Consider the following 20,069-nt stretch of genomic DNA (forward strand, 5'->3'; position numbering starts at 1 on the left):
TCAGGTTACAATTCTCCAGAATCAGGAAGGAAATACAAGCAAGTGAATTCCGTCAACAGGCCTGACGGTAATCCAACACAAGGATAGCAACTGCAACAAAAGTCTAAACTGAAGAAGGCCCCACAGAAGGCTCTGCATCATCAACCATCCTGGTAAACTTCATGGCGAACCTGAGCTCAGTTTTCTCCTGCTGCAGTCTTCCCACCTCCTTCTGATGAATCTTCATCTGTCGGAAATAATGATCCCTCTCAGCAAGATAATGATCTCTCTCAGCCATAATCTTCGCTTTCTCCGCTTCTCATTCTGTGGTAAGGACTTTGGCTCTAGCTTCTCTCTGAGTCTTCACAAGGATTTGTCTCCTCTTCTCGTCTTCAACGACCTTCAAAGCTCTAGCCAACTTCTCCTTGGTGATGTCATGCTCCTTTGTAGATGATTTTAGAGCTTGGCTGATCTTGCGGTAATAAGCGGTGTCTAACTCAAAGCGCTTCACCTCCAGGGCATGTCTCTTATCCTGGTCTTCTATTTTCCCTTTGATTTCCTGATTAGCCATTTGGATTCTAGCAACAATCATCTCCAACTCAGTCTTCTCTGCTTGCAACTGATCTCTGGCTCTCTTCATCTCAAGGAACTCTTCCATGCTGACAGAAGAACATGGCCCCTCAATCAATGGACACCAAGGATCACCCCCAGGAAATGGTAAATGCGTGAGCTCAATCCTCTTTCTGAGCCAATCATCAAAAAGACCTGCTGGAAGTCCGGCACTTGATCCAGAATCGGAATCCCAATAAGGTAAGAGTACTCTTCCAAAGTTGGCAATAGCTGGAAGTCCGGAAATAAGAAGCAATGATGCAACGGATCGTAGAACTGAGCCAAGGTACTCATCAAACCTTCGTCAACCTGAGTGGTGAGCAGAGGCAGAAGCTTCCCATAGCGAGCTTTGAAACCCAAGGGATCTAATACATATGATGTCAGATTCCTTAACTCTTTTACGTCGGGCTGCTTAAAGCTGTACTTCTTTGTATGCCTCTTTGGTCTTTCCATGTCTGAAAATTTTGCAAAATAACCCTTTAAGTTCCTTGAAAATTTTCTTTTTCTGATGATGACATGTATGCGGATGAATGCGTGAATGCATGAATGCAACAAACACACTCAAAGATCAAGCAAGGCACACCACACAAAGGTCGTGGGGAAGCTCTATGTATCCCTAATATCAATCATCCATTTTGGTGGATTTAGGTTTTCACCTTATCGACACCCAAGTTCCATTGATATTAACGGTACATGAACCGGTTCAGACATTCTTAATATCAACCAGCCGCTTTGGTGGATTTAGGTTTTACACCTGATCCGGGATCCATTGATATTAACAATGTTTGAACGACTCAACCACGAATCACGGGTTTGTTGAGAGTCACGAGCATGGAGTCTCGGTTAAGAGCCACCCAAAGGGAGTGTACTAGGGTTTAAACCTGCCAGACATGTTCTATCAGAGGTTCCCATAATCATCGTTCCATCTTTCGAATATTATCGGAGGAACTAATACTCGTATTCCAAGAATATTCTCAAGAGAAACTCTTATGAGTGTAGTATCGCGTAACAATCGTATCAGAACTGACATCTGAACGACCTCCGCACTACGGTCCTAAAAATAGGCCAAGATGGGTTTGGTAAACTAAGGTCCTTGGCTTCTGCGGCACATGATTGAAGGAATAATGCCTAACCACAAATAACTTGTGTGACATTATTAGTTCAACATGACCTCCACCAAGTGAATGGACTCGCAAGTCAACTGGCTAAGGAATACTCCACACCAGTCAACAAGACTATGCCATTCTCCTATCCTAGAGTGCACTCGGGTTCGGGTACAGAACTCATCTCACCGATCACCAAAGCAAACAGCAATTGTATATCAAGCAATTCACACATTACAATCAATACAGTGATCCCAAATTGTACAAGAATATGTCGAATAACAAATAACAATATAGCACAACAAAGGTGAAAAGTAGGCACTACCGCCAAGGATGAGTATTCTCCCCAGCAGAGTCGCCACTTTTCTGTAGCGGTGTATTCGTCGCTATATGATTTATCGATTAAACCATAAGCAAAGCATACAATGAAGTTTCGAGTCGCCACCGCACTTTTATTTATCCAAAGGACTGGCTAAAAAGCGAACAAAAGCCTAAGAAGTTTTACACGTAGAAAACTAATAAAAGATCAGAGAGTCTGGGTAAGGGGTAAGTTACGCAATGGGAAGGTGTTAGGCACCCACTACGTCCTAGGTACTCCTAGGGAGCCCTTTTCACACTTTTTGTACTAAATTGTTATTTGTTATGACATATTGTGCAAACATGATTGGGATGATGAGAAAAGAATACACAATTTTATTATTGGGTTTGAACGGATGAACCCGTTGCCTACGTACCTTCCATCAAAGGTAAGGATCAAAACGCCGTAGTTCGGCTAAAAGATTTCCAAAAGTTGGTGGATTCAATTTTAAACAATAGCACTGAGGCTTTTCATTATCAATGGGAGAAAACTCGACCAAGACCAACATCCACCATGTGAGGATAGCTTCGACGCACTAGAGGGGTTAACCCTGTTTTCAGTACGGAAGTCTTACTGTCGACTCACTAAGGATAGGTAAGATTTACATCAACCACAATGATAATTGAAACCTATGGCTAATGTGAAAAGATTAACAATGGACAAAGCCAAAACAAGTGAATGAGTGAAATTAATTGATTGTGATTATGAAAGTAGAGTCAGAGTATGATTAAGATTGATTCAAAAGAAGTATTAAGAAATGGAGTTTGAAAAAAAGTCAAGGACTTGGGTCCAGGTTTCTAGTTTAAAAACATGAAGAAGTTTGCACAACATCTATGTCAAGTTTGAGTTCAAAGTGTGAAAAGGTTTAGGACATAATGAATGATGAATGAATGAAGATGGAAAGTAAAACTTCTCAGGAGGTTCACTTCTTGAAATCATATGGAGGATGATTCAAGTGTGTCCTTTGGAATGGGCAATTAAGTAATGATAAAATAAGCAAGCAAATGATACCGGATGCCACTCGATGGTCTTACTCCAATCTCACAAACAAAAGCGGATATCGGATACCAATAGCTGGATTTACACCAATCTCCTAAAACAGACATGGATATCAGAGGCCACTCAATGGTCTTACACTAATCTCCTCAAAAGAACAAAACAAAATGAAATATGGAAATCAACTGCCAATCTATCTGGACTTAGGTTAATTCCACATATGATCATAGGAAAGCAAATGCCAACTTGCGGGACTTACAATTGGATCCTCTCATAAACAAAGAAAGCAAAACATGGATGTCAGATGCCAATCTGTCTGGGCTTACTCTAACATACACAGTATGATCCTAGGAAAACAAATGCCAACTTGTGGGACTTACAATTGTATCCTCACATACAAACAATGCAACAAGCAAAGATAAGATGAGTGGCCAATGTGATGGTCTTATACTCACTTCCATATCATAGGAACAATGGCCAAAGCAATGGACTTACAATTGTCCTCAATGGGTAAACAACAATGATAATGTCATACAGACAAAGGAAATGATCATGCATTAATGGGCAATTAATGATGATAAATGCATAAAGCAAGCAAACAGGTGCATATGAAGCAATCAATCAATCAATGAGAATCAAACAGCACACTCTATAGCCAAACAAGGGGGCTCACACAAGAGGGTTTGACTATGAAAGTCCACTGTAATAGGTAAATGTCGCTCTTAACCTTGCCATTGAGAGGCTAAGGTGAAGCAGATGAAAGGAGATGAGGGGTGTGCCTCATTGCTCTTATCCCTGATCAGGGAGAGCATTAGAAAGTGTGGGAGCTCAGAAAGATGGAGCTCTTTCCACATTATTGACTCGATAGATCTTGGGTTTTTATCTCAATGCTACAACCATGTAATGGGAGCAAGGAGAAGACTCACTGAATAGTGGGGGATAGGCTACTTATCCCTTATATCCACCAATTGCCTTACTTGAAGGACTTTTCCTGCTTGGGACAATTTTAAACACACACAAGCATGGCCTCTTAAGGAGGACTTCAGACAGTTTGCCCGGCCAAATAACGGGCCGGGTCTCCAGACTACATGAAGAGAGAGTAATTATACCTCAAAAGCAAATTGCTAAGTAGCAAAGCAAGCAAATAAAGCAACTAAAGAGTACCTGAAAAAGTCAAACTTATCAGTAAACAGTTCAACAGTTTAAATCAGAAAGAAAGGGATCAAACAGTTAGATCAATAAACAGAAGTGCAAAAGCACAAGACCCAACTATATGAATCATACCACCTACAAAACAAAGGTTAGCACATGATATATAATCAAACTCAACCAAATTTGTGTGGTTTCTTTGAAGCATTGATGCTTAACCTGAAACAATGAACTCAACATAAGTCTAAAAGACCACTAGGACAAGCCTAGGGTCAAAAACAAAAGGGAAAGTCAAAACAGCAAACAAATAGTCAACCAAAATCAAGTTCAAGCATTTAAGAAGCAAGCACAATTGGATTCAAACTCATATCATGCATCATTATCATTTTATAGACCAAAGAAGGCAAGGCATGGCAAATGAAAGCACACAAAAGGTCAACAGCAAGACCAAGCTCAAAAGCAAACATAATCAATTCCAAAAATTATGAAATAATTCATACTCAATCACAATCCATAACATAGCATGCATATGAAATTTCAGCTTAATTGGATCATGGGAAGATAGTCAATTAAAATCAGGAAGTCAACACAATTTCAAGTGTGCACAAAGAAGTCAACAAAACATGTGTCATCTTCAAAACATCATAACTAAATGAAAACAGATGAGAAATGAATGGGATCAACACCAGTGCAAAGCTCACGATATCTAGTATGCACATGTAAAATTTCATGATCATCCAATAAGATATGAGAATTTCCCAAATGAAATGGCAAGATGTATCACACAAAGTCAACAATTGACTAGGCAGAGAAGAAAAATCTCAAACAAATAGGAAATGGCACAATTAATTCCAAGAAAAATCACAAGTCAACTAGACATATAAGAGATGGCTCATGCAAAATTTCAAATTAATTGAAGGTCAGGAAGCATGTCAACAAAAATCATGAACTTGCATAACAATGGTGTGACACAAATTGTCACACCCTACTTCAAAAATTCATATCTCAATGACCAGATAAGATAAATTCAAGAACTCTACATCAAAACAAACATGAATGAGTGTAGAATAACCACAAAAAATTTCAGGGGCATTGGATACATCCTCATCATTTCACAAAAGAAATGGCAAAAGGTACAAAATGAGCATACATGTTAAGAAACCTAAAGCCATTTAAAATCCAGCCAACCAAAAATTCAGCAAAAATCATGATAAAATAGTAGACATTCTCATGAACATGATGGAAAAATTTCATGATTTTTGGAGTTGAAATGAATGAGAAATGAATTTTAGAAGTGAAGTAACAAATTGGAATGGAAAGAACAAAAGAACATGGTTTTAATAGGTCAACATTGACCGAGTGGCAATTTTGCAATTATGGCCCTCACTTATCAAAACGCTGCGTACAGGCAAAGGCAAGGAAATGTTCTGATTGGTGGCTTCCCAATGGAACAGTACTCATGCAGAAAAATCAAACAAAGCAACCAATCGTGTTCTGGGTTCAAAACCCTTAGGGTTTATGCAGCAGCCACAGCATTTCAAGTTCATGGTTCATCATCAAACAACAGATTTCCAACAGAAATATTCACACAACATGGCATTGATATGGTTCATGCAAAACAACATAGAACAACAAACCAATCGCATTGCATAAAGTTTGAATAAATTCTGGGCAAAAACTGTTAGAGTTTCATGGCAACTACAGTAGCAACTTCATCACTAATCCAGAAATCGTGAAAAATTGAACAGTCCAAAACACGAAATCCAGCACACCATTGTAATCAACAAACAACATACAGTATAAATCCAGCAAGCAAATTCATCAAAACATGTTAACCAAGATGAACTGAGCAAAAATAAGTTTATACACCAAACTTTCAAACAGCATATCTTCCTAAATAACCAACCATTTGACATGATTCGAAGCTTAAAACAAACAGCTAAATAGGTACTTCATGATGTATAGCAAGATTTGGAAAAATAAAGAGGTCGAAAAACTCACTTGATTTGAAGAAAATGGAGCAACAGTGGTTATTTGGATGATGCAGCTTGAAATAGGTGCAGATTATGGTTAGTGTTGAAGGATTCTTGAAGAACTTTAGCTCAAACTTGCTTGAAACAAACTGGTTCGAAATCTGCCATTGGAGGGTGTTGATGTAGCAGCTACCTTTCCTTTGTTTACAGTCACCAAAAGAGGATTGAGAATGCTTCAAAAATGTTGGCAACTGATGAAAATACCAAGGGTGCTCGTGGTTCTTTGAGAGTTTAGCAGAAAAAATGCAAAGTGAGCCAAATGGAAAAATGAGAGAGTGAGAGTTTTCTGGTTTTGTTATGGCTGCTGCTAGGGTTCATTTCTGCAGAAAATGAACTATTTATCTTCTGTTTTAAGTCTGCTAATCAAAATGCTAATCATCATTATCCCAAAAGAACCAAATTGGACATTTGCTAAGCTTTTACCAAATGGAAAGGAGGGTGTAGGTTCTGTCCGAATTTGGGCTTGGAACATGTTTCAAATATCAACTTAAATGAATCCCAATTGGCCAAAGTGAGTAAAAGTCACTAATTCAAAAAGTCAAACTTTGGTCCACTTGAATTTTAAATGGAACAAGTCAAAAAATTCCATTTTGATTGGCAAGGTTTTGGTACATGATATTTATATTTTTGGAAAGAGGAGATGAAATGTCGTTTGTAGGAAAAAACCCCACTAAATTTGGCCTTTTGGTTCATGAGATATGGCTTGTTGAAATTCAAAAAAATGTGAAAATGAATTGATCATATCTTGCAAACCATTCATGGGATTTGGGTGTTCTTGGACTTTTTGAAAATGGGAGAACGAGATCTTCAACTTTCATGTTGGGCAAAAATTCATTTTAAGCTTGTATCATGATGTAAGTTTGGGATCAAGAAGTTTCCATTTTTGGCAGTTAAAATTACAGGTCCAGTTTCTATTTTTGGAAATTTTCTGATTGGCTTCAAATTCTTCAATGATGTTGATTGCCATGATAGATGAGGCCTATTGGGACATGAATAAACTCTCTCAAACCAAATCCATCCATCGAAACCATAAAATCAACCACAGTTGACCAACTTTGACTTTCTAGGGTTTTTGACTGTCTGTGCATGAGCTGATGACTTCTGAACATCCAACCCTTGACTTAAACACTTCAAATGGACCCCCAAGACATGTGAACTTGTTGGACAAACCCTAGGGCCTTGGCTCCTTGAGAAACACCCTTGCTTGATTGGTTGACTGATCTCCTGATCCGTTTGACCTAATTTTTGACTTGCTTGCTCTTGAGGCAACTGGGGGCAATGCAATGCTATGCAATGGACCATGATATGCTATGACCTAATATGAGATGATATGTACAATGATAGGTGCAAATTTGAGGTGCTACAGCTGCCCCTATTCAATCAACTGGGAACCCGAACGGATGAGAGCAATGGTTGTCAGACTTTCAGGGTAAACAGGGATTGAATACAAAAGAACCGTAGAAATTTGCACCGACTGGATATAATACAAAGGAACCACGTCATTTACCGATGACAAACTGCATGACAGCTTCAGAAAAACAAAACCATTTACCGATGGTTGGAGAACTGGAACCTTGATATTTACCGATATCAACTTCAGCGAGACCATTTACCGATGGCTGCTGGGAAAACAAATGATGTTGAAAGGAAGCAAGACCATTTACCGATGGTGGCTTCAGAGCAAACTTGACATTTACCGATGTCAACCTCAACAAGGCCATTTACCGATGGCTACTGCAACTGGGAACTCGATATTTACCGATATCGAAGAAAACTGGGCCATTTACCGATGGCATCTCCGCTTGGGGAGGAACAAAATCTTTGTGGTGATACCAGACAAACCGTTTACCGACGACTTCTGGGGATTTTGATTTTATCAGCGAAAGAAACAAAGAAAGACCAGACATTTACCGATGACTGGGATGAGACACGATGTTTACCGACATCGAAAGATGATGTTTACCGACATCAAAAAGAATGACCAGACATTTACCGATGACTGGGGATGAGAAATTTATTGGGGAGAGACAAACAAATATTTGCAACTGGAAACCAGATAGAACATTTACAGATGACTCTACTGGGGATTTCTAGCTGGGGAATAATTTGACATTTACCGAGGACTGAGGGTGAGACTCGATGTTTACCGACACCGAAACAATGGCGTTTACCGACACCAAAAAAAATGACCAGACATTTACCGATGACTGGGTGGAACTCGATGTTTACCGACACCGAAACAATGGTGTTTACCGACACCAAAAAAAATGACCAGACATTTACCGATGACTGGGTGAAACTCGATGTTTACCGACACCGAAACAATGGCGTTTACCGACACCAAAAGAAACACACATGGGTACTGACATGACACTTACTGGTATCACAAGAATGACATCTTAGATATGTCAAGGCAAGGCTGATCACTTGCTGGGGGTCTCACTGGGGAAGAAACAAACTTCTGTCACCATCGGGTGAGGAAATAAACCTCTGTCACCATCGGGTGAGGAAATAAACCTCTGTGGGGATAATCAATTCTGAATGCTGTCGAAGCGACTGTAGCTGATTTGCTGCTGACGTTGAAGAAAATGATTCGCCTCTGCCGGGGATACAGTCTGATGAAGTTTCGAACACATGAATGCATATGTTTGAATTTTTCTATGGCGTAATGTTCCATATGGGATGGAAATGCTACGCAGTTTGAGGATGCAATGATTACTATATGCAATGCAATATGATAAGAACTCTGCGGGAGAAACACACAGGACGACTGTGCTGAGGAATCTTCAAGAAAAATCCACTGGAGGAAACAACACAACTGCTGGGGAGCCAACCATACGAATCCACTAGGGGAAGACAAGGTAACTCGCTGGGGAGTAAAAAAAAGCAACTCTGCTAGGGGAAAGCAAAGGTAAACTGCTGGGGACAGCCCAATCAATCCACAAAAAATTCCGCTTGGGGAAGTGAAAGCTCCGCTGGGGGAAACTAAACCAGGCCACTCTCTGGGGGTAAGGCTCATACAAACCTCAGATAAAATAGGCCCTGCTTTGGGAAATAACCGCTACTCTACTCCGCTGGGGACGACCCACAATGTTCACAAGTAGAAACGACTCAGCTGGGGATGTAGGTATCCGTCTGCCATGAACACCCGTCCAATCCACTGGTAGGATGAACTCTGCTGGAGAGATAATTGCTTCGCTGGGGAAGGCTAAAACAAAACATAGTTAGGAGAATGACTCTGTCTGGGGAAAGCACTGCTGGGGAATGCTCACAGGTGACGACCTTACTGGGGAAAATATTCACAGGTGACGACCTGCAAATCGAAAAACAGATGCCCCAGGGGGTACATGGACAAGATACGCTCAAGTGTCCTCAACATTCAAAATGATTTTCAAATGTTTTAATCTTTCTGCACGTCATTGTTTAGCCATCATGTTTCTATATGCAATGTTTATCAAAAATTCGGACGTTTTTGCAAACAAAACAGTAAAAGTAAAAAAAACAAGAGAGCAATTTATCTGAATAACGACTTTTATTGATTGAAAGTGTGCCTGAAAAGGCAAATACATTGGGAAGCAATTCCTAGGAAGAGGTAATTGCGCACAAAAGGAAAAATAAACTATCCTAATGGCAATGTGAACATAGTATCCACTGTTTCCCAACTCTGTTATAACTCATAGATCATCAGTTTCCTCCCAATTCCTTGCTTTCTGAGAAGACTGACTGGACCGATCACATCTTTAGTGATGGCAGCTGACGAAGCATGACGGAGTACAGATAACTCAGACTGTAGTCTTCGCTTTAATCCCTCTTTTGGCTGGATCGCCCTTTCGGGTTTTCAATCCACCGGGATACCCATTTTTGCCTAAGCCGCCCTTGCGGGTTTTCGACTTACCGGGTGTACAATTTTTCATTTTTTATCCCTAACTTTTGCCCGAACCTTTTCTTTCTGTTTTTTGGTTCGCCGGGATGCCCATTTTTGCCTGGACTCTTTTATTCTTTTTGTCCAGCGGGTCAATTTATGCGAAGTATTTTTTGACTACATCTGAGTTGACAGGGGAAGGAAAATCTTCACCGTCCATAGTTGTAAGCATCAAGGCTCCACCAGAGAAGACCTTCTTCACAACATATGGACCTTCGTAATTAGGGGTCCACTTGCCCCTGTTATCTGTACCGGGAGGAAGGATCCTCTTCAGAACTAGATCGCCAGTCTGAAATGTCCGAGGACGCACTTTCTGATCAAAGGCTCGCTTCATCCTTCTCTGATACAACTGCCCATGGCACACAGCTGCTAACCGTTTTTCTTCGATAAGGCTTAACTCATTAAACCTCGTACGAATCCACTCGGCTTCGTCCAGCTTAACATCCAATAATACCCTCAGAGAAGGGATCTCCACTTCAACTGGTAGGACTGCTTCCATACCATACACAAGGGAGTAGGGGGTTGCCCCGGTCGACGTACGTACTGAGGTACGGTATCCATGCAAAGCGAAAGGCAACATCTCATGCCAATCCTTGTACGTAACGACCATCTTCTGCACAATCTTCTTGATATTCTTGTTAGCCGCCTCTACGGCACCATTCATCTTTGGTCTGTAAGGAGAAGAATTGTGATGTTCGATCTTGAAATCTCTGCACAAGTCTTTCATCATTTTGTTGTTGAGATTCGAACCATTGTCAGTGATAATTCTCTCGGGAATTCCATAACGACAGATGATTTCTTTCTTGATGAACCGGGCAACCACTTGTTTGGTGACGTTGGCATAGGAAGCTGCTTCTACCCATTTGGTGAAGTAATCGATCGCAACCAAGATGAAGCGATGTCCATTCGAAGCAATAGGCTCTATCTTCCCAATCATATCGATGCCCCACATGGCAAACGGCCAAGGCGAGTTCATGACATTCAACGGGCTGGGTGGTACATGCACCTTATCAGCATAGATTTGACACTTATGGCACTTCCGAGCATATTTGAAGCAATCGGACTCCATAGTCATCCAGTAATATCCGGCTCTCAGCAATTTCTTCGACATTGCATGACCACCAGCGTGGGTACCAAACGAACCCTCGTGTACTTCTTGCATTAACATGTCTGCTTCGTGTCTATCCACGCATCTGAGCAAGACCATGTCAAAGTTCCTCTTGTATAGCACATCATCCTGATTCAGATAAAAACTTCCAGCCAGCCTTCTAAGGGTCTTCTTATCATTCTTCGACGCACCCTCAGGATACTCTTGAGTCTTGAGGAAGTTCTTGATGTCATAATACCACGGCTTATCATCAATCGCCACGATAGACTCGGCTGCAAACACATATGCAGGCCTCTCGAGCCGATTCACCGCAACATGTGGCACATGATTCCACCAATGAACCTTTATCATGGAAGATAAAGTAGCCAATGCATCAGCCATCTGATTCTCATCCCGAGGGACATGATACAATTTAACCTTCTTGAAGAACGTCAGTATTCTTCTGGTGTAATCTCTATACGGAATCAGATGCGGCTGGTTTGTATTCCAATCTCCATTGACCTGATTGATCACTAGAGCAGAATCTCCAAATATGTCGAGTGTTTTGATCCTCAGATCAATGGCTTCTTCTATCCCCATGATACAAGCCTCATACTCAGCTTCATTGTTGGTGACGTCGAAAGTCAATCTGGCAGAGAAAGGTATATGAGCACCTTTGGGATTGATCAACACTGCCCCAACACCGTTACCGTTCATATTCACAGCCCCATCAAACATCAGTGTCCACTTGTCATCAGGATCTGGTCCTTCCTCGACAAGCGGCTCTTCACAGTCTTTCATCTTCAAATACATGATGTCTTCATCAGGGAATTCAAACATCATAGGCTGATAGTCGTCGATCGGTTGTTCGGCAAGATAGTCGGACAAAATACTACCTTTGATGGCCTTCTGTGACGTGTACTGAATGTCGTACTCTGTTAAGATCATCTGCCAACGGGCAACACGTCCGGTGAGAGCTGGCTTCTCAAAGATGTATTTTCCTGGATCCATCCTAGAAATCAACAGAGTAGTATGGTTCAACATATACTGCCTTAGTCGGCGAGCAGCCCAGGCCAAAGCACAGCAAGTTTTCTCGAGCAGTGAATATCTTGTTTCACAGTCGGTAAACTTTTTGCTTAGGTAGTATATAGCATGCTCTTTTCGACCAGACTCGTCATGCTGACCCAATACACACCCCATCGAAGTCTCGGTAACTGACAGGTACATTATCAATGGTCTCCCTGGAACTGGAGGAATCAGGATTGGAGGTTTCTGTAAGTATTCTTTGATTTTGTCAAATGCCTTCTGACAGTCATCATTCCATTTGATCGCCTGATTCTTTCTGAGCAGTTTGAAAATTGGTTCACATGTAGCAGTTAGATGAGATATGAACCTTGCAATGTAGTTCAACCTCCCTAAAAACCCACGGACTTGCTTTTCCGTTTTCGGTTCAGGCATCTCTTGAATAGCTTTGACTTTTGTTGGATCAACCTCAATCCCTTTTTCACTGACAATGAAGCCTAACAGCTTCCCTGATCTCACCCCAAACGTACACTTGTTCGGATTCAGCCTCAGCTTGAACTTGACCAGTCTGTCAAACAACTTCTGCAAATTTATCAGGTGCTCCTCTTCTGTCTGCGACTTCGCAATCATATCATCCACGTACACTTCGATTTCGTTGTGCATCATGTCATGAAAGAGAGTCGTCATTGCCCTCTGATAGGTAGCACCGGCATTCTTCAGCCCAAATGGCATCACTTTGTAGCAGAACGTGCCCCAAGGTGTAATGAATGTCGTCTTTTCCATGTCCTCTGGCGCCATCTTGATCTGGTTATAGCCCGAGAAACCGTCCATGAAAGAGAATACCGAGGATTGAGCCGTATTATCCACCAATACATCAATGTGAGGTAATGGGAAATCATCTTTCGGACTCGCCCTATTCAGATCCCGGTAATCGACACACATCCTGACTTTGCCATCCTTCTTCGGCACGGGAACAATGTTGGCAACCCACGGCGGGTAACTGGTTACAGCCAGGAAACCTGCATCCCACTGCTTCTGAACCTCTTCCTTGATCTTGACTGCCATATCAGGACTAGTTCTACGAAGCTTCTGCTTGACTGGCGGACATTCTTCTCTGAGAGGTAACCGATGCACCACAATGTCTGTATCCAGCCCAGGCATATCTTGGTATGACCAGGCGAATATTTCCACATATTCTTTTAGCATCTCAACTAGCCTCCTCTTGACAGAGTCTTCTAAAGCAGCCCCAATCTTGATCTCTCTTCTGGCGTCCTCGGTACCCAGATTAACAATTTCCAACTCTTCCTGGTGAGGTTGGATGACCCTTTCCTCTTGCTTCAGCATTCTGACCAATTCTGCAGGGAGTTCACTGTCTTCCTCACTCTCCTCTTCAGCTTGGTAGATGGGATTGTCGAAATCATACTGAGCCATAACAGAGTCGTTCACGGTGGATGCCAAAAGATCACTTCTGCATGTTTAATGTTTTGTTTTTAGAAAAAGATTTCAATAAAGTCACAGAAAACAAAAACATTGCCATTTTTATTGTTTTGAAAAAGTGGAAAACAGAAAATAGAAAGACAAAGATCTCAAAATTTGATTGAAAAAACGTCCTTCATTTATAAACATTGTGAACATGATGTGGCCCTACAATGAACCACTACGCCTTGGGCAGAACGCAGGGTTTTCATGCAAAATGAAAAAAACAAAAGAAAATTACTCTGTCAGTAGAGTAACTTGGACCACTTCTTCAGCTGTCCAATTGTTGATAGATTCCCCTGGTGCACAAGGGCGGACCCAGACGTCCAGATCACAGTCACCGTCTTCGCCCTCAGTAGCAAAGACATCTCCATGATTCATCAGCCCAGCGCTGGTAAAGGTACTTGGACCTGCTTGTATGCTCTGCTCTGCTTGGAGAGGCTCATACCCAATGCCGAATTTGTCTTCTTTCACTGGCAAGTCAACCATCTTGCCCCAGCCTTCAGCTTTGCCAGAGTCCACCACTTCCTTGGCTTGCTTGTACGATGTAATCGAAGCACCTGGCTTCCTCTGCTCAGCACAAGCAACCCCTTCAAGCGCCACAGTTTCAAATGCCTGGCATAGGGTTTCGTGGATCTCGCCATCTACCTCAACATATTTGAATGAGGAGAGATGACTCACCAGAATCTCTTCTTCGCCACAGACAGTCACAATTTGACCGTTCCAGACATACTTGAGTTTTTGGTGGAGAGTCGACGAGACTGCCCCAGCTGCGTGTATCCACGGACGTCCCAACAAACAGCTATAAGCAGGCTGAATGTCCATAACATAGAACACGATGTCGAACACCTCCGGACCTATCTTAACCGGCAAAGTGACTTCACCAAACACAGACCGTTTGGATCCGTCAAAGGCACGCACAATCAGGTCACTGGGAGTGAGCACGACTCCCTCGACATCGATCTTCTTCAATATCTGCTTTGGCAGGACATTCAGGGACGACCCGGTGTCCACTAGCACGTGAGATAATACAGCACCCTTACACTCCATAGTGATGTGCAAGGCCTTGTTATGATTACGTCCTTCAGGCGTTAGGTCTAGGTCAGTGAAACCTACACCGTGCCTGGTACTCACATTGGCTAGTACACCTTCCAGCTGGTTGACTGATATCTCTTGCGGGACGTATGCCATATTCAGCATCTTCAGCAAAGCGTCCCGATGTGCCTCAGAACACATCAGCAAAGAGAGTATCGAAATCTTTGACGGAGTCTGATTGAGCTGATCTACAATCTTGTAGTCACTCTTTTTAATTATCTTCATGAACTCCTCAACGTCTTTTTGAAAAGAACCCTCAGCCTCCTTCTGAGCCGGTTCTTCGTCAACCACTGCCTGTTTGCCTTTAGCCCTTGCGGATGTCTCAGCAGCAGCATCCCTCAAAGGCTGAGGAGCAAACAGTCGTCCACTCCTAGTGAAACCTCCTGGCCCTCCAACATTGTCCACCACCGGACTTGCAACAGCAGGAACTCTCACCGGAGCACTGATTGTAACTGGCGCTTGCACAGCTGGTCTTGTCTGATTACCAGCCCTCCTATCACGGCGATAGGCGTTGTCGTATCTCCACGGCACCGCCCTACTATTTTCAACTTGCCTTCTGCCAGGCGCAACGATAGTAGTTGGTGTACCGATGGTTACCGGAGTAGGAATGGTAACCGGAGTGTTGCTCGTGATAGGTGCACTGGCAGTCCCACGCCCTCGTCCTTCAGACGGCTTGTAAAATATGGTGACAGTAGACACTGCCCCATCATCCTTAACGGCCCGGCTGAACTGGAGACAACCCTCATCGATCAGCTTCTGAATACCAGCCCTCAGCTGGTCACAACCATTAGTAGCTTCTGAACAAACCAAACAGCCCTCTTCGCAGCCCGGGTCGACACCCCCCTTCAGTAGACGGCCCTTGATTACCAACAAAGAAGTCTGAATGTCTTCAACACTGACAACCAAGTCTTCAGCTTCTCCATCTTCAACATTGTTAACCCTATGCCCACCATGCTGAGGCATAGGATTGTTCACGACATTTGGAACTGGAGAAAAGTTGATCGCCTTAGCATCGATTAAGTCCTGAACCTTATGTTGCAAAGCCCTACATCTTTCAGTATGGTGGCCTGGTGCCCCAGAGTGAAAGTCACATCGGACATTTGCGTCATAGCCAGGAGGCAGCACTGTCGGAGTAGCCATTGTACGCAATTCCACAAACCCTAACCGGAGTAGTTCGGGTAACAATTCGGCGTACGTCATGGGCAATGGGTCAAATCTTCTATCAGGATTCAACCTCTGTCTTTGCTGATAAGGACGTTGCTGCTGTTGCTGCTGTTGTTGCGGTTGTTGCGGTTGTTGTTGAACTCTCTGTTGTTGTTGTGGACGAGGTTGAGGTGCAGGAATAGTCACTGCAGCCACCGGACGATATTGATCTCTGTTTGTACTTGATCTGTACACATCCCCTCTGTGCTGTACAGCATTAGTCTCTCCTTCTCTACGGCGAGGTGCCCCAGAGAAGGGTTTCTTGGAAGAAGATGAGGAACCTGCATCATGGATCCTCCCAGCCTTGATTAGACTCTCTGTTCTTTCGCCGCAGATAACGACGTCAGAAAAACTTCCGAATGGGCAGCTTCCCATCCGGTCCATATAAACTCCTTGAAGAGTACTGATGAACATATCAGTCAACTCCCTTTCCAGCATAGGGGGTTGAACTCTTGCAGCCAATTCGCGCCACCTCTGGGCGTACTCTTTGAAGCTCTCGTTGTTCTTCTGACAAAGACTCTGCAGCTGAGTCCTGGTCGGAGCCATGTCCATATTGTGCTTATACTGTCTGAGGAACGCCTCGCCCAGATCTCTCCAGCACCTGATGGAATCCCGCTTGAGTTCTATGTACCAATCCAGAGACGCCTCAGATAGGCTGTCTTGGAAGAAATACATCCACATCTTCTCATCATCAGTGTATGCGGAGATTTTTCTGTAGTATGCCTGCACATGAGTGCGAGGGCAGGAGGTACCGTTGTATTTGTCAAATGACGGTGCCTTGAATTTGTGCGGGATTCTCAGTCCTTCAACCAATCCCATGTTTGTAACATCAAAACCGAGGGAGTTTTGACATTCCATTGCCCTGATCTTCTCAGCAAGGGCCTCAACTTTGCGATCTCTCGCATCATTTCTGCCCAAAATGTCGTCGTCTTCGCTGAGCATAGTGAACAAATCCTCTTGTCTGTCAACAATCGGAATTCTGTTACGGGCTGGAACATGAATGACTCTGGCACTAGCAACATCTGGAGCAATCGGTTGACCGTCAACTCGGATACCCCTCAACTCTTCACCTACAGCATAGTTGTTGACGGGAATAGCAGCAGCAGGAATGTCAGGAACTGGATTTCCTTCTTGCAGAGGCTGGTTGGGCGGTGGCAATGTAGCTTCTTGCCTCTGAACCAGTGCTCGGAGTTCTTCTTGTCCTTGCGCAACCCCTTGCATCATGTGAATAAACTGGGTCATGCTTGCCCTCATCTCAGCTAACTCGGCTTGTACTTGATCCATGTTGCGTTGATGGTTGAGCCTCGTTGAGTAGCGGTGCGGCCTTTGATCAGCTATCCTGTCTGGACACAGGAATCAGGGTGAGAAGACGGCCTGAGAACACCTGTTTATGCAAAGATGATGCATGCAATGCTTGTGCAAATGCTTTGTTTTCAAGGAACCCTTAGGGTATTATTTGCAATATTTTGAATATTTAAACATTTTAACTACTCATGGAAATATTTCATTCAATATATTGAGACAAAGAAATACAGCATTTTCGATTCATTACAAAGAGAAAAGGTAAATGACATCCTATGGATCCCTAGAAGCTCGGGATGCTGGAAGACGAGAAGTGCACAACTTCTTGATCTCTCTCTCATAGGCAGCCTCCATGTCAGCTTTCTCTTTTGCAAGTCGATCATACTTCCTCTTCCAGAATTTGGATGACTGAGGAAGCAGAGAAGTCCAGGTGTCGTTCGGATCGTCGATCACTCGGTGCTCGAGAAATTCAATCATAGCGTCCTTCTCCTTGAGCTGCTGCAGCAATTCCTCTCTCTCACGGATCCAGGCACGCGAAAGGTCCTCCTCTCTCAACTCCTCTACACGTTGGATAGGGAGGGTTGAAGGCCCAGCCACATCCAACGGTGTAGGTCTTGGATGATCATACGGCATCAGGTAGGTGGCAGCTCTCTGTCTGATCCAAGAGGTGTATGGCTCCAAAGCAATGCAGTTCTTTGGACCCACACGTGCGAAAGCACTACTCCTTTACACTCCATTGCAATGTGTAATGCCCTATTGTGATTACGCCCGTCTACAGTCAGATCCAGATCAGTGAAACCCAACCCATGGCTGGCATTAACATTGGACACCACTGTCTCCAGCTGATTAATCATTATCTCCTACGGGACATAGGCTCTTTTCAATATTTTCAACAAAGCCTCTCTATTCCCTTCGGAGCTTAACAACAATGACAGGATTGAAATCTTAGACGGCGTCTGCTGCAAGTGGTCAACAAGCTTATACTCTGACTTCTTGATGATCCTCAGAAATTCCTCAGCTTCATCATCAAGTTCTTTTTCCGACCCACCAGACGCCGGTGTCGCCACAGGAGTACCCTCGCTCACCACATGCTTCCCTCTTTCCCTGGCTAAAGCCTCGGCCTTATCTTTCTTTTCTCTTTCTCCTTCCCCACTCCTCAATGTGTCGGGTGCAAACAACCTTCCACTGCGAGTGAAACCATTGGGTTCGGCATTATCCACCTTTGAAATGGTGGTTTCACCCGCAGCCTGATCCTCCTGCTTCTCCCCATTACAGTATACCTCTCCACCATAATCCCATGGCACAGCATCGTCGTTTTCATATGGAATTGGCCCAGGTACCGTGATGGTAACCGGAGCTGCATCTGCCGGTGCTGACAAGTCGATCGGATCAAAATATATGGTTATGGTGGAGATTTCCTCCCTCTCCAAATCAACCTTCTCAAATCTGAGGCTTCCCTCATCCATCATCCTCTGGACAGCCTCCCTCAACAATACACACCCATTAGGAGACACGGTGCATGCAGCACAACAATCATCACAACCCGGGAAGACCTCATTCTTCAACAGTTGTCTCTTGACCTCAGCCAATGGAGTCTTCAACTGGTCCACATTCGTCACCCAGATTCTGCCCTTATCCTCAGAAATTGCATTCACCCCCATCTGACCATGCGCCGGCATGGGATTAGCGTTAACATTTGGCGATGGTGCAAAATTGATGGCCTTAGAATCCATCAGGTCCTGGACAACATGCTTAAAAGCTTTACAAGTCTCCACATTGTGTCCAGGGGACCAGAGTGGAATTCGCACTTGGCGTTCTCATCATAGTTGGCAGGCCTCTGATCAGGTCTCAACGGAGCCAACATTCTCAACTGAACCAACCCCAAATCTTTCAATTTCTTCAACAGGAATGAGTATGTCACAGGTGGCCTATCAAACTGACGATCATTCATTCGTCCTCTTACCTGATACCTGACCCTCTGCGGTCTCTGTTGAAATGGCTGTCGTTGTTGTTGCGGTTGTTGTTGTTGCTGTTGTTGATGATTATCAGCAAGAATTGTTACCGCAGCAGTGTGCTGGTAGTAACGATCCCTACCTTGTCCTCTCTGGGCATACACAGCACTTGTGTCACCCTCCTTCTTTCGCTGGCCATTACCAAATGGCTTCTTCAATTCAGACGACGAAGCATTACCCTGGATCTTTCCCATCTTCAACCAGCTTTCTATTCTTTCACCGGCCACTACAATGTCCGCAAAGTTGGTAACCGGGCATCCTACCATTCTCTCTGCAAACGTCCCCGGAAGGGTACCCATAAACAGATCAGACATCTCCCGATCTACCAACGGAGGTTGAACTCTGGCAGCCAACTCCCTCCATCTCTATGCATATTCTTTAAACCCTTCATTTGGCTTCTGAGACATACCCTACAACTGGGTACGGCTATGAGCCATGTCAGCATTAAACTGATACTGTTTAAAGAACGCATCTCCGAGATCCTGCCAGCTCTTGATATCAGATGATTTCAACTTGGTATACCATTCCAGAGACCCACCAGACAAGCTGTCCTGGAAGAAATACATCCAGAGCTTCTGGTCCATTGTATAAGCAGAAATCTTTCGGACGAATGCCTGGAGATGAGTTTCCGGGAAAGAACTCCCATTGTATTTATCAAACGCAGGCGCTTTAAACTTCTGTGGGATCACAATCCCCTCAACTAGCCCCATGTTTGACATGTT

The sequence above is a fragment of the Lathyrus oleraceus genome, chromosome 5 (genome assembly GCF_024323335.1).
Source record: "Lathyrus oleraceus cultivar Zhongwan6 chromosome 5, CAAS_Psat_ZW6_1.0, whole genome shotgun sequence".
In the NCBI taxonomy this organism is placed as follows: Eukaryota; Viridiplantae; Streptophyta; class Magnoliopsida; order Fabales; family Fabaceae; genus Lathyrus; species Lathyrus oleraceus.